The sequence below is a fragment of the Typha latifolia genome, chromosome 5, assembly GCF_019914945.1.
Source record: "Typha latifolia isolate L0001 chromosome 5, TyphaL0001v2, whole genome shotgun sequence".
Classification (NCBI taxonomy): domain Eukaryota; kingdom Viridiplantae; phylum Streptophyta; class Magnoliopsida; order Poales; family Typhaceae; genus Typha; species Typha latifolia.
In genome coordinates, this window is record NC_133090.1 from 5,977,462 (window position 1) to 5,993,118 (window position 15,657).

Here is a 15,657-nt window from a genome sequence, read left to right on the forward strand (position 1 = left end):
TATGATAGTAGCAGTTACAAGACTGACTCACAAAACAACTCGTCGATCCAAATGACTTTGTTCCTCTCAGTCTTGCTCGTTAGAACCCACGATTCACTGCTTCTCGTGATTGATGTTCAGCCTTAGTAACCCTCGAGATTGATCTTTCGTCTAGATAGCTCTTAAGACGAAAGATTAAGCTTTCTAGAAGAATAGGACCTTGTTAGTTGAAGAATCGATATAGCCTCAAGAAGTCTCCTTCAAAATTGCTTCTTCAACCACCATATAGTTAGGGCATCACAATCCTTATATATGATTTTCAAACTTCTTTGGTGGGTTTGAGCACGACTCAAGTGCGTTCGAACGGCCTAACTTGATCTCAGGTGTGTTCGAATGGGCCTAAGTGCATTCGAACGCAATAGCTTGAACTTTTCAGGTTGCGTTCAAACGCGTTTGTGAACGCTGCTCTCGGTCTATGTGAACGCAAGTACCCGCATTCGAACGCGTTTGTGAACGCAGCTCTCGGTCTGTGTGAATGCAAGTACCCGCGTTCGAACGCGTTTGTGAACGTAGCTCTCGGTCTATGTGAACACATGAGGCCGCATTCGAACGCGTTTGTGAACGCAACTCTCAGTCTGTGTGAACACATGAGGCCGCTTTTGAACGCGCTTGTGAATGCGGTGTAAACGCGGTGTGAACGTGATGTGAATTCAAAAGCTTTTCTCCAATAATCTTGCAATTCTTCAAACCAGAGATTTTCTAGACTTGTATAAAGCTCATATAAATCTATAAATACACTTAGAATATTTTGTACACAATTGCAAACAATTAAAAACCTAACAGATGTTAACAATTTATTATGAACATGGACATAATAAAAGAAATTGCACCCAAACTACGCTTGTTCAAGAATTGACATAGTCACACTTATTATTTTACTAATATTTTGTAAAGAAAGAAATATTTGATGTACATGATATACGTATGTGTTGTTTTCATGAAATATTATTTTGTATATTTTGATGACTTTTTTATGTTGCTCAAAACAAGTGTATCACTCATGTAAATGTTGTCAATATTATATATCATTTTGTCAATGTTTTCTATTACTCTAATTTTGTAAATGTATCTTTGATTGAAATTGGTGAAAAAGTTGTACAGATCACCTATTAAAATTTTGCACACCTCCTATTAAAAATGTGAAACTTCAATATTAGGGAAAATATACATTGACAATTGTGAAAATATCTTATGTATCACCTATGTAAATTATGCGCATTGCTTATATCGCTTCAGAATTAGGTACAATATACATTGACAATGATGAAAATATCTCACGCAATATTTATGTAATTTATATATATCGTCTATATAAAAAGTACACTTCAAAATTAAGCAAGGTATGCATTATAATGATAAAAAGTCTTATCCGTAAATTGGCAAAAAAATCTTTTAGGTATTAAAATATATAGCTGTATATAAAGGCAAATGTTAAAAATAATAAAATTTAAGATAAACATATTATCTTTAGCTTCTTCGCAAGACACCGAGGAAATAAGACGACAATTGAAGATTGCATATATTTTAGAATCTAACACCATTATATTAGTCTAGTTATGCATCTGAATCTAGTAAAACAACAAGTACTCCCAAAGAGTATACAAAATATAGACAAAAAATTTAGCCAAGGTAAGCATCAAAATCTAAATAAAAATAATCGTTAGTTTTTTTACCAAAAATTAAAAAAATTAATTTGATATTAAATAGAAATAGAAGTCAATCATTTTGATAAATTAACAATCGTAAATTAAATATGTGAGATATATAACTTACACGCATCACTTATGTAATTTACACGCATCGACTATGCAAAATATATGTTATAATTTTCAACAATATACATGTCGAGATTTAAAAAAAATATATCATACATTATCTATGTAATTTATATGCATCTACTATGAAAAATGTACGTTGCAATTTCAATAATGTACGCATCGATATTTCAAAAGAAAAAAATTCACACATCACCTATATAATTTATATACATTAACTACGCAAAATGTACATTGTAATTTTCAAAAATACACGTATCGAGATTTTAAAAAAATATCACACATTATCTATGTAATTTATACACAATAGCTATGCAAGATGTATGTTAAGAACCGGCTTGATCCAATCCAAAATAATTTTGGACTAGATTGGGGACGTAATTTTTGAAGGAAGCTATGGATAATCTAATCGTTGGATCTTCATAAATTTTAGATATGTTGTCGCCCTTGAGCTTACTAATGAATCCAAGATTGTAGTGTTTGGATGGTTAGATCTTGAGATATAGGCCGAATAGTGGCCAAAGATCAAATAAATCATAGCTTGTTAGCCCTTCATGGCTAGATTGGTGTGAAGAGGGATAAGTTGTTGTGAAAGAAGGGGATTAGAAGTTAGAGGAAGCTGACCAAAGACATGGGCGGTGGAAGGAAGGAGGTAGGAGAGGGCACCAATGACTAGAGCAAGAGAGAAGGAGATAAAGGCACAATACTATTTCAATTATCAAATCACCTCAAATTAGGGTTTCCTCCACATATTTATAGAGGCTCACCATATGGACCCATCAACTAAGATAAAAACCCTAACAACCTAACAATTTTCACCGTGGTGCATTCGAACGCACCCGATTGCGTTCGAACGTGGAATTATAGTTCTTCGTCATTATAAATGTGTGTAGGTATTAGAAATATCGCGTTCAAATAGCTCGAGCCTATTCGAACATGCAAATCGCTGTTTTTGTGAATGCAACATGGCGTTCGCATGGCCCGTTCAAATACGGTTCCTACGTTCAAATGCTCCCATGCAGAAATCCTTTTATTTCTTCAAACAAAAATTAACTAGATAAGTAGGCTCATCCCAATGAACCCAATGTCGCGAGTGGAGCCAATATGGATCGAGTCGTATCACTCCACCACACTTCCGTTCACCTTGCCCCTAAGATGTTAGCTTTGGATAACAATCCATGAAGTTGGATTCGTGCATCCAAATTGCCTCGTCCACCTTGCGTCCTCACCACTCCACCAAAATCTCAGTCACCCACTCGTCCTGGACTCGAGTGCATCATTTGGCTAGGATCCGAACTGGAATAGGAGTACTCGGTTCGGCTTCTGACTCGTCGAGATTAGCCCTTATTGGCTCGGGTGGAACAGCTCCAATCGGCTTGGCAAGATAAACTGAAGCCTTAAGGCTTGAGACATGAAAAACTAGATGTATCCGTACCTCCTCAGGTAAGTCTAGACGTTATGCCACGGGTCCATGCCTCTCAGTCACCTAGTACGATCCATAAAATTTTGGAGCCAACTTTTGATTAGGATGAGTCTAACCGAGCTTTGCTGATATGGTTGGAGCTTGATGTAGACTCAGTCCCTAATCAAGAAGGACCTCTCTTGGTGCTGCTGGTCATAGACTTGCTTCATTCAGTTCTGGGCAGCCGCTAGGTGTATCTTAAGTCTCCTCAACACCTCATCACGATCTCGCAAAACTGCATCCACCTAAGTTTGGTCAGCTTGGGCTGACCAAAGACGGCCTCGAACGGAGTCATGCCAATGGCTAAGTGAAAGGCCGTGTTGTATGATCACTCTGCCTATGGCAAATAAGATAGCCATTGTCATAGTTGCTCGTCGATAAAGCACCGCAAGTATTGCTCTATGCATCAGTTCAGCACCTCAAATTGGCCGTCCGTTTGAGGGTGATAGGTTGAACTCATACGAAAGGTAGTTCCTTGGAGAACAAAGAATTCCTACCAAAATTGACTCACAAATATAGGATAACGATCTAAAATAATTGACTTTGGCATACCATGCATCTTGGTCACCTCGCGCACATAAACCTCTACGACCTTTCTTGCCGTATAAGGATGCGCTAAGGCTAAAAAATATGCATACTTGCTGAGACGATCTCACTATCATGATTACAGAATGTCCTCTAACCTTGGGTAGACCGTTGATGAAATCCATGGCGACATCCTCTCAAACCTTCATTGGAATCGGAAACAGTTGTAGCAAGCCGACAGGTTTTGCCGATTTCGTCTTCGCTCTTTGACACACCTCGCAAGCCTTGACGTAGGCTTGTACATCCTTCTTCATTCTAGCACATGTGCAACTCTGGCTCAGCCATTTATAGGTGCACAACACCCCCTTGGTGATAGTATGGATGATGACAAGCATCTCTCTTTCATAAGTGGATAGCAGCTGTGAACGTTCGAAAAGAGCCTTGCTCATGTAAGCCACGAGTCTGCCCTCTTGCATAAAAAAAAGTGCAACGCTGACTCCGGACGCGTCGCACTCAATGGTGAACGGTTTGGTAAAATTGACTAAAGCAAGGACTGGGGCCTGAGATCATCGCCTTTTTCAGGGCTTCAAATGCTTCTTTTACTTTGTCCATCCATGTGAATGCACCCTTCCACAACAAGGCCATGAGGCGAGCCGCAACCTTGCCATAATTCACCACAAACCAACGATAGTAGCCAGTTAAGCTGAGGAAGCCGCGTAGCTCTTTCGTAGTCTTGGGTAGCAGCCATTCCACCATGTTTTGGATCTTCTTAGGGTCAGCTTCCATGCCATCTTTAGATATGATATGGCCCAGGTAGTCGACCCTTTGCTATCCCAATGAACACTTGGAGTCCTTGGCCTTCAATTTGTGTTGCTGCAATAGGCCAAGTATCGTCCGAAAATGTCGCAAGTGCTCCTCCCATGTGCCGCTGTATACTAATATATCATCAAAGAATATCAATACATATTGCCTCAAATGAGGCCTAAAGATATCATTCATTAAGCTCTGAAAGGTGGCGAGAGCATTAGTAAGACCAAAGGTCATAACGAGGAACTCATAGTGCCTATCATGAGTTCTAAACACCATCTTGTGCACATTGGATGGTTCTACTCTGATTTGATGGTACTTTGCCCTCAAATTCAGTTTTGAGAAGTAAAATGCACTCGCCAATTCATCTAGCAACTCTTCGATCACCGGTATGGGATATCGGTCTTTGACGGTGATAAAATTGAGAGCTCGATAGTCCACACAAAACCACCACGATCTATCCTTCCACACGAGCAAGACCGGCAAAAAATAGGTGCTTCGACTTGGTCTTATCTCCCGGCTGGACAACATCTCTTGGACTATCTTTGCTATAGCCTCCTTTTGGATGAAGGGATAATGGTATGGCCTTACATTTGCTGGACCCGTCCTGAGCATGATCTCGATGCTTTGGTCTTATATCCTAGGTGGAGGCAATCCATGTGGCTGTTGGAATACATCTTCAAATTTTTGCAAAATAGCCTTTAAGTCAACGAATAAGTGCATTAAATCGTCCACGTCCTTGGCCCCTTCAATGAGTTGCATGAGGAACCCGCGGCACCCGAGTTTCAGCAACCTCTCTAGGGACTACAATGCTCTATTGGCTTCCTTGCTTGATGCGGCTAGTAGCTGAATCGGTTGGCCTTCATGACTGAACTCCATCACCATGGTGCTGAAGTTGAAGGTGACCGGTCTAAGATTCTGAAGCCATTGCACCCCAAGCACCAAGTCGACTCCTTGTAGAGCCAATGGATATAGATCAATTCAGAAGACATGGCCCTAAATTTGCAGTTGAACCTTGCAGCATATGCCCTCCATTCTCAACATGGTGCCATAATCGATAACCACCTCGAAGCCGTTGGAAGGCTTTGACTCCAATCCCAAACGCTTCACCATTTGAGAATCCACAAAATTATGGGTGCTTCCTGAATCAATAAAAATAAGGATTTTATTCTTCTTGATCATACCTTCGACCCGAAGAGTTTTCGGAGTTGACTTACCGTCAAAAGAGTGAAGGGAGAGCTTGGTATGGACATTAAGCGGGTTGTCCTCTTTAGTCTAGCCACCTTCCTCCTCTTGCTGCTCCTTAAGATCTTCAATGGGATCATCCTCGATTATCTCCTCCATGAGCATGATAGCAGCGGGCTGTTTGGAGCATTTGTGGCCCAGTGTGAAGTGCTCATCACAATAAAAGTATAGGCCCTTCGAGCACCGATCTTTGATCTCCGCTACTGTGAGGCATTGTCCCATCATCTGTGGCTGTCCCCTAAAGTCAGGGGCTATCCGTGGTAGGGGTGGCCGATTGGGGTTTGGCCGAACCCACACCGAACGTGTTGCTAGTGCTCTATGCTGGACGGTGTATCGCCTTCAACTCCCTTATTTTCTTTTCCATCATTTGAGCTACTGAGAAGGCTTTCAACAAAGTAGTAGGACAAGTCACCTTGACTTCCGCATGAATATCACAAAAAAGCCCGGAGATGAAAGTGCTTTTGAGAGCTGAGTCTGACCACCCGTGGACTCGATTGCTAATTCTTACGAACTCCTCTTGGTAGGCTCTTATAGAGATCTTTTGGGTTAGCTTCGTCAAGGTGGCTTAAAAGTCTTCATAGTCGGAGGGTCTGAAACGCAGACAATGTGCGTCGGCGAACTCCTCCCAAGTGATGAAGGTGCGCACACGATGTGTTGTTTGAAACCATCTCACAGCTACGTCTTCAAGGTGGAATGAGGCCAAAAGCATCTTTTGGTGGTCAGGTGTCCCTTGATAGGTGATGAATTGCTTTGCCCTATAAATGCAATCCCTTGAAAGGTGCGGGGTTGTAGCATTTGGTCACATCCGTTTTTGCATCCTTGATGAAGCGGCTCATGTTGCTAGACCCTTGGTTGATATGGGGTCTCCTCCCACTCCTCCCAAGGTTCCTCCTTTGTGTATGGAGCCATAGGTGCCCTCGGGTATAAGGGTGGTAAATCGATACGGTGCCCTTGCGGCTCGTCGTGTTGTTGCCATGGTGCCTCTAGAATTGGTCCTCGCCAAATCTTATCTCGTGGTAAGGGATGATACTCTTATCTTCGATAATACTCACGAGGTGGAGATCAACAATTTGGTTGGGCGGCAACTAGTGGTGGAGCCATAGAAGCCGCAACCCTGGCTAGATCTTTCTTATTGTTTCTAGGTGGGATGCCGTCTTGATTAACTTTCCCATGATTGTTATGCTCAAAGGTATGCCTTGGAGGATTTTGGTTCATGTCAATAAGGGTTGCCTTGATCTCCAACATCGTTTGTGCTATGAGCGCTAGGGTTTGCATGAGATTAGGAGGGCCTTCCGTCCGTCCTCGTGAGCGCTGTGGGGATGGCGATTTTGACAGAGCCATGTGGTTCGTCCCCATGCCTTGGTCGCTCATTTTCTTAGCTGCCTTCGATCTTGTGGTAGCCATGATGGTCCAAGGAACATTGGATCTGATACTAGTTTGTTACGAACCGGCTTGATCCGATTCGAAATGATTTTGGACTAGATTGGGAATATGACTTTCGAAAGAAGCCACAGATAATCTAACCGTTGGATCTTCCTGAATTTTGGATATATTGTCACTAGTGAAAAGAGCTTTCAAAAAAATCCATGAACGTAGGGTTTGGATAACTAGATCTTGAGATATAGGCCGAATAGTGGTTGAAGGTCAGATAAACCATAGCTTGTTAGCCCTTCAATGTCTAGATTGGTGCTAGGTTAATTCCTTGGTGTGAAAGGGGAGAGGTTGTTGTAGAAGTGGGGGATTAGGAATTAGAGGAAACCGACCAAAGACTTGGACGGTGGAAGGAAGGAGGTGGGAGAGGACGCCAATGGCTAGAGCAAGAGAGAAAGAGATAAAGGCACAATGCCATTTCAATTATCAGATCAACTCCATTTAGGGTTTCCTCCACATATTTATAGAGGCTCACCTTAGAGACCCATCAACTAAGTTAAAAACCTTAACAACCCAACAATTTTTTCCGCGGTATATTCGAATGCACCCTATCGTATTCGAATGTGGAATTATAGTTCTCTATCGTTGTGAACGTTTGTAGGCATTCAAGCGATCACGTTCGAATTGCTCGAGCCCGTTTGAATGCGTAAATTGTGTTCTCTATTTTTGTGAATGCGTACAGGCGTTCGCATGGTCCGTTCGAATTCGGTCCTTGCGTTCAAACGCCCCTGACAAAAATCTTTTTATTTCTTCAAACAAAAATCAATTAGATAAATAGGTTCATCCCAATGAACTCAATATCGTAAGTGGAGTTAATATGGACTGGGTCATATCAATGTATGCTGTAATTTTTAATAATGCACGCATCAAGATTTAAAAAAAAATCACACATCATATATATAATTTATACGTATTGTCTATGTAAAATATATGCTGTAATTTTCAATTATGTGCGTATCGAGATTTCAAGAAAAACACTATGCATCACCTATGTAATTTATACACATCGCCTATACAAAATGTACGCTACAATATTTCAATGCACGCATTGAGATCTAAAATAAAATGCTACATATTATATATGTAATTTATACGTGTTGCATATGCCAAATGTATGCTATAATTTTAATAATACTCACAATGAGATTTAAAAAAATGCACCATGCATCACCTTTATAATTTATATGCATCACCGCTATTATGCCGGATCCGCCAACCACCTATTGTAGAGCATTTGCTAACAAACACAGATGACATCTCCTCCAGTCATATGATGAGTAAGAAAATGAACTTTCTATTTTCTATTGACAATAGTATAATCATTGCACCATATAATCACTGCACTATAAGAAAAATATTAATAAGATTTAAACACTATATTAAGATCCAACCACATGGGTTAAGTTAGTCGAGTCAATTAAGTCAAGTCGAGTCAAAATAAGTTGGTTATGTGGATTTATCTTATTGCTTTAAATTTTAAATTAAACTGATAATATGTATATGGGTTTGATCTTCTAGGACTTTGCTCCTATAAAAATATTACGAACTAAATTTGGACTAATTTTGATGTAATAAAAATTGTGATATTTTTATGGGCAGTAGCCTCGTGAGTTAGTGTTCTAATAGCTCTCGTTTCACATGAATCCGAGATCAAGACGAAAAGTTATAAATAAAATAGTGAAGGAATGTCAAAATAGAATAAATCGATAAATATTTGACATTGCAGCAGTTGTTGAAGGATGGTGGATAGGGTGGTTGCTGGAGGAAGATGGTGGCTAGGATTTGAAAGCTCAGAAGAGTTCTAGGTTAAAATCTACTCGTAACGAAGATAAGATAATTTTACGGCTGCAATAAAAGATAAAGATAAGATAATAAAATAACTTAACTCAATGATCAATTCTACGATAATAATCAAAATATATCCAGTCCTATCTATAGGAGTAAAGTCTAGCGGATCGGATCCACATGCGTATTATCTATTTTATTTAAAGTTTAAAGTAATAAGATAAATCTAACTAACTAACTCAATTTGACTTAATCGACTCGATGGATTCAACCCACGTGGTCGGATCATAACAATCCACCATGCTTTTGACACCATTTCCTCAAGGTAATTAGTCTCTCATGTTTTTGTACTTATATAACTTATCATGCCAATTAGTGGATTCAAGTTCATCCTCATCGAGTCCGCCTAGGAATATAAAGTGGGCTGACTAGTGCTTGCATTTATGATCGGGGATAAATCAGTCATCATTGTAAAAGTACAAGCCTTTCCTTCCGCACTCCTCCAAGTCATTGGGCACAAATCAGCATGAGGTCTGCTAGCGATTGGGCTGGATCGGGGTAGGTGTAGTCTATTGTGGGCCGTGGGCTTGGGCTATCTTTCTTCTCTCTTCTTTGTGGATCTGGTTTAATTGATCCAACTTAGACTCCACGAGAACAGTTAGGGAGAAGGCTTCATTAGAAGTAGTGGGCCTCAATGCCTTGACCTTAGCCTGAATGTCTAGCCTGAATGTCAGGCCTGAGCCCACTAATGAACGTGCTTTTTAGGACTAAGCCTGACCGATTAGTGACCCGATTGTAGATCCGTTTGAACTCCTCCAGGTAAGCTTGTATTGTTGTTGAATGAGTCAACTTAGTCAATATGGCCTGAAAGCTCTCATACTTGGTCGAACTGAACTAAGCACAAATCACATCCACAAAGTCTTGCCAAAACTCGAATGGTCGGGTTTGCTCAGTCAACTAATACCACCTAATTCGTCCTCCAAATGAAATGATGCGAGCTGGACCTTCTCGTGGTCGGGTGTGTTATGGTACGTGAAGAACTGCTATGCTAGATGGGTCTAGTCTAGTGAATCTCCTCTTGAAAATTGAGAAAATCAGGCTTGACGATTAGAGCTTGAATCCCAAAATGTGGCCTATTATCATAGGCCAAGTGACCTCATAGTTGAGGCTGGCCACTTGCGTCATAGGCCCACAGGTCTGGCTTATGTCGCGCTTGGGCTGCATGTGGGTTTAGCTCAGTCCGATGGCGTCGGCCCATCAGGTCGTTCTAGTATTTATCCTCATGCTCGTACTCGGGCTTGGGGTTATGAACTTAGGCCTCAAATTAGTTCGCATGAGGTGGTCGTACAAATTTTGCAAAAAATTGGCTTGCCTCTGAATTCACACACTTCATCTTCTCCATGCAAATGCTGTAATCCAAACCCAAGGGCTGAATTTAGATTTTAGCCTAGAGGCACCAGCACAGGCCGCTATAGCCTTAGTGACTGTGGGCACGATAGGGTGTTGGCGGTAGTCACCATCCAACATATCCATGCGATGGCGGAGTGGCAATGAGCGATGATGGAAGGCCAAAATTGAGCTTGGGTTAGAGCTGGTTCCGTGGCTGCTAGGGAGCGTCTCCAGCGGGTCCATCGACCCCTAGCAGCTATGGGAGGGACCCTCGATCCCACTATTGGAGATCTATGCCAATGGGAAGCACCGGTGAGGTCATCCTAATGAAGGGATAGCCCCCCATAGTGGTAGCCATTGGGTTTGCCACGAGAGATCCCTAGTGGCTACCGCAGCCCCTATTGGCTAGTAGTTGACCTGAGGAAGGAAACTATTGGTTGTTGGTGGTTGTGGAAGTGCCAAACCTATGACCACTAACAACAGGTTTGCTACAACATAAACTACCATCGTCGGTGGTCTTCTTACCTATGCTGGCACGAATGGTGGCATTGGCTCAGATGCTGGTGGTCCGAGGAAGGTGTCAGACGTGGTAGCTTAGGCCCAAAATGCTTGGATTACCGTCGGTGGAAAGCTAGGGTTTTTGGCCCTAGCTTCCATCGTGCATGGGGAAGACAACATCGTGGTCACTACTATAGGTGGCTTCGGCATGGCAACATCGTACAATAATGAGGGACGCTCTATCGAGGTCAGAGGACCTGTGGTTGCTGCGGTTTGATGATCCCCTCCACCTCTTTCATGGGTGGAATTTTCTAGCTGCGATATTATTGATTTCGTCTTGGCTGACGGTTCTAGGGCATTAGATGGTGTTGCGCGGCCAGTAGAACCTTTGTCAAAGCCGATGGCTTGTCGTCCGTGCTAGATAATGTTGGGCAGCCAAAAATTCTCTAAGTATTGCCTTTGCCCATGCTAGTGGCTCATTGTCTGAATGTTAGAGAAAAACCCACGAAACATAGATGAGTTACTAGTCCTCCATGGTTTCTCCTTCCTTATTCATCTTGGATTACGTGTTATCCATCATCTGAGGAACATCAGCTCTGATACCAATATTATGAACTAGATCTAGCCCAATCTGGATGTAAGAAAATTGTGACAGTTTTATTGGTGGTAGCCTCATAATCTAGGGTTCTATTAGGCTCTTGTTTCACATGAATTCAAGGTCAAGATGAAAAATTATAAATAAAATAGTGGAAGAAGGACATAATAGGACAATTGTAAAGTAGGGTGGCTATTGGATGAAGATGATGGCTATTTTGGAAGCTTAGAATAATTCTACGATTAAGATCTACTCCTATGAAGATAAAGACAATCTAACGAGTATGGTCAAAGATAAAGATGAGATAATAAAATAACTTAACTCAATGATCAATTTTATAATAATAGTCAACACATGTCTAGTTCTATTTATATGAGTAAAGTCCTAGCTGATTGAATCTACATACGGATTATCCATTTTATTTAAAATTTAAAACAATACAAAAATCTAACTAACTAAATCAATTTGACTCGACTTGACTCAACCGACTCAACTGACTTAACCCACATGGTCGGATCGTAATACATTAAAGGAATATAGTGTACTAAAATATGAATAAGTTTTATAAGTAACATACTGATCTAGCATCGTTCAAATGTTGTTGTGCTCATTATCAGTGACGAACTTTTTCCAAGGGTATCTAGAATCCTTACTCATTTCTTAAGATAGAATATTTTAGTAGAGCTTATTGAAATAAGTTTCAAACTTTTTTCCTTCTCCAATTTTTTTCCTTCTTAGGAGACTTTTTTTCTCTTCTTTCTTCTACTTTTCTTGTACTTTGCTACTATTATATTCTTTGATTGCCTTGCTATAAAATTATATGGATTTTGGTGTAAAGTAATAGTATCTAATTGCACTATTGGCTCAGAGAATTTCACATATTTCGCAATACTCTCTTATTCAGCTAATAAGTCACTCGTCACCTTGCCAATTGATAAGTTAGCCACTGCCACCACATTAGATACAACATGTGATGCTTCTGAATGCTTTTTAGTAGTTGATTTGCAAAATTTCACTATATTTTTTTTTCAGTATTACAATTGGTGAAGTTTGTATGTTGTGTGTGCTCTTCAGTTGCCGAGTAAGACATTGATAAAATATCTATTTTCTCTTTAAGAATTTTTATGGTAGCCTCAATGTTAATCACATGTCGTGTCAATTTAGCTTGTCCCGCTATAAGTTCCTTTACATCTTTAATCAATGGATGGGTGTAAGTTTTTGAGGACTCCCCCACATTTTTGACTTATTCTACATTTCAAAATAGACAAAATATTTGTTAGAATATAATAAGAATTGCATATCATTGAAAAGATACTTGTTATATATCGTTCTTTTTTCCACACTCCTCTTCTTTTGCTCTTTTTCTTCGCTCCCTTCCGAGGCCACCTCTTCACCTTCCATGTCTGTCGACCACCATTATGAATAATCACTACCTGCTAATTTCTTCATTTTATTTGATGCACCATGCTCATTCACAGGTAAATATATCTCTTTATGTGCATATACCAATATTTGCTTATCCTACGGTAAGGAATTCATGAAAAAGAAACTAAAATTAATTTAGGTTGATAATATCTATATAAAATTGACAAAGATAAATTAAACATCACCAAGCTTAGCCTTATTTTTTGTTGGTTCTTCTTTACTATGGATCAATACAACACTTTATCTTTTACCCACTTGAACAGCCAAGGGAACACGTTTTTGTTTGACAGCTTCACAAAGTCAATATGCTTATAAAACCAATAAGTGAGCAAGATGACGATACCATTTAAATAACATAAGTTTCCTTTCCTTTTCTCCTTCATCTCTTTTACTCTCTTATATGTCTTAGCTATAGACTATATTAAAAAGTCTTGAATAACAAATGTCCGTGAATACTTTGAAAGGCCTTCAAATATCTTCCAAATAATGCATAAGGCCTGAGGGACATGTGTTGTTACTTTTTTGAAAAAGTATGCTATTAAATATAAATAATATAAAAAATTAAATAAAATCTTTAATATCACTCTCTACATTGCTAGATGATAATTTCTCCAACATCCTAAGAATGACAAAATGATCTAATTTTTTATTATCTTCATCCAAAGGCTTTGTAAAATCATTGCATTGTAATGTTAGCAGTAGGACAAGATGCCTAATTTTGAAGCGACTCTTGTGTATTTAACAAGAAACCAACTCTTGCACCAACAACATGTTGGCATTAACGTGAGGAAATGCAACCAATTTTGCAAATGGTGCATGCATCAGCATATTATTATGTGGCTCTCTTACAATTTTTCTATATCTTCCATGATGGCATGGGTGTAGCATCTAGAGTATAAATATATCGTGTATTCATTTTGTTCCTCTCCTGATTTTTATTTCTTACTCATATTTGTCAAAATTTCCTAATTTTTATATTGCTTAGGATTTTGTATTACTCGCTTACATTTTCTACGGACTATACTACTTTTAGGATTATTTACAAAATGTGTGAATTTATATTTGGCGTGCATTCTATTATAAAAATGTGTACACACTCAGAAAACAAAGCATATTGTACTATTAAAATAGCATATTGCACCTCTTATTTAAACTTTGTGTATTCTATCAAGAAAATGTCAGCATCTCATACACAAAATAATACACACCTATATAAATTATGAGTTTTCATATTAGTTAAGATGCGTATTCTATTATAAAATATTTATATCTAGTGTATAAAATATATGCACTTAGAACAAAGCATATTATACAATTAATAGCTAAACAAGTCCTTGCCACTTCAAGTAGAACATAGCTAGTAGAACAAATTACAAACTTATAAAGTAAATCTAACAAAATTGTCCCAAAATTAGACAATCACTTTTACAATGAATTCCAACCCAAAATAATGGACATTAATAGTTGTAAAAGATTGTCTTAAAAAAATTAAAATATCACCACTAGATACAAAGAACATTGAAGATTCTAGATATAGTACACCACTAGAGATTCATTCATGTTTAAAAAAAATTCTATTGATTTCTAAGTTATTATGAATTGCATCTATTGTAGAAGTTTTAACTTTTGTAGTGCACACCTCATTTTGATTGAGATTCAATTATGATAATTTGGACATAATTATATGATACTATTTCTCATGGAAAGATGAGCAAATAACTTGATTCATGTGGAATCGATCTTAAAGATTTCAAGCAAGATTAAGGCAAGATAACATTTCTCTGTCTATATTATGATACTAATATGGCCTAAAGGAAATCCAACTATTACTACTATGCAAGAAATCCTCTTTTAGCAGGTTTTAGTTCTATCTAGTAATCTCGCCACTGGAGCACTTTTCATATTATGATAAACCACAAATAATTGGATTCTTGGATAGATCTAAGAAACTATTGTAGTTATATTAGCTTAAATTATATTACTAGTTTTATGTAAAAAAATATCTGTGTAGATAAACGATGTAGTAGATTTTATGCAGTCTGAAACACTTTATTTTGGACCAGATCATGCTATCTAGTGCCTCCAAATGTGAATGTGGGATACTCCACATAAAAAATTCTGGATCAACGAAATGGAAACTTTGGCATGTTTTATTTCACTCATATGCTGGTGATGAGATAATGTGAACATGATCAGAATAATATTTTAGTTAAATTTCATTTGAAACTTTTTAAAAAGTCCAATGCTTAGGTGAAAAATTAAAGAGAAATGCTGAAACCATGGTACTTTGATAGTAAGATCTGAAATAATGGTTTAAGGATGTTGAATGGTTTTAGAAAAATGTGCATCTTTCAGTCTTTGTATTCCCAATGCGACTCTCTTTTGAGTTTTTCCCCGCTATTTGTGAGTTGAAGAAGCTTCTGTCTTTACTGTATATTTTTATTACTTCTAGGCTCCTAAATTTTAGCTTTAGTTTAGTCTAACATTAACATATATAACTCACTGACAACTTTATAATATCAAGGATGAGAGGGACTAACGAAGATGCACAATTGCTTTGTACAATTGCAGAATTATTGATATCAAATAACAATTGACTAAAATGATGAAAATTAAACATAAGTATTAATAAATAAGAAAAAACAAACAATGATAAACAAAATAATTTAGAAATAAAGAGA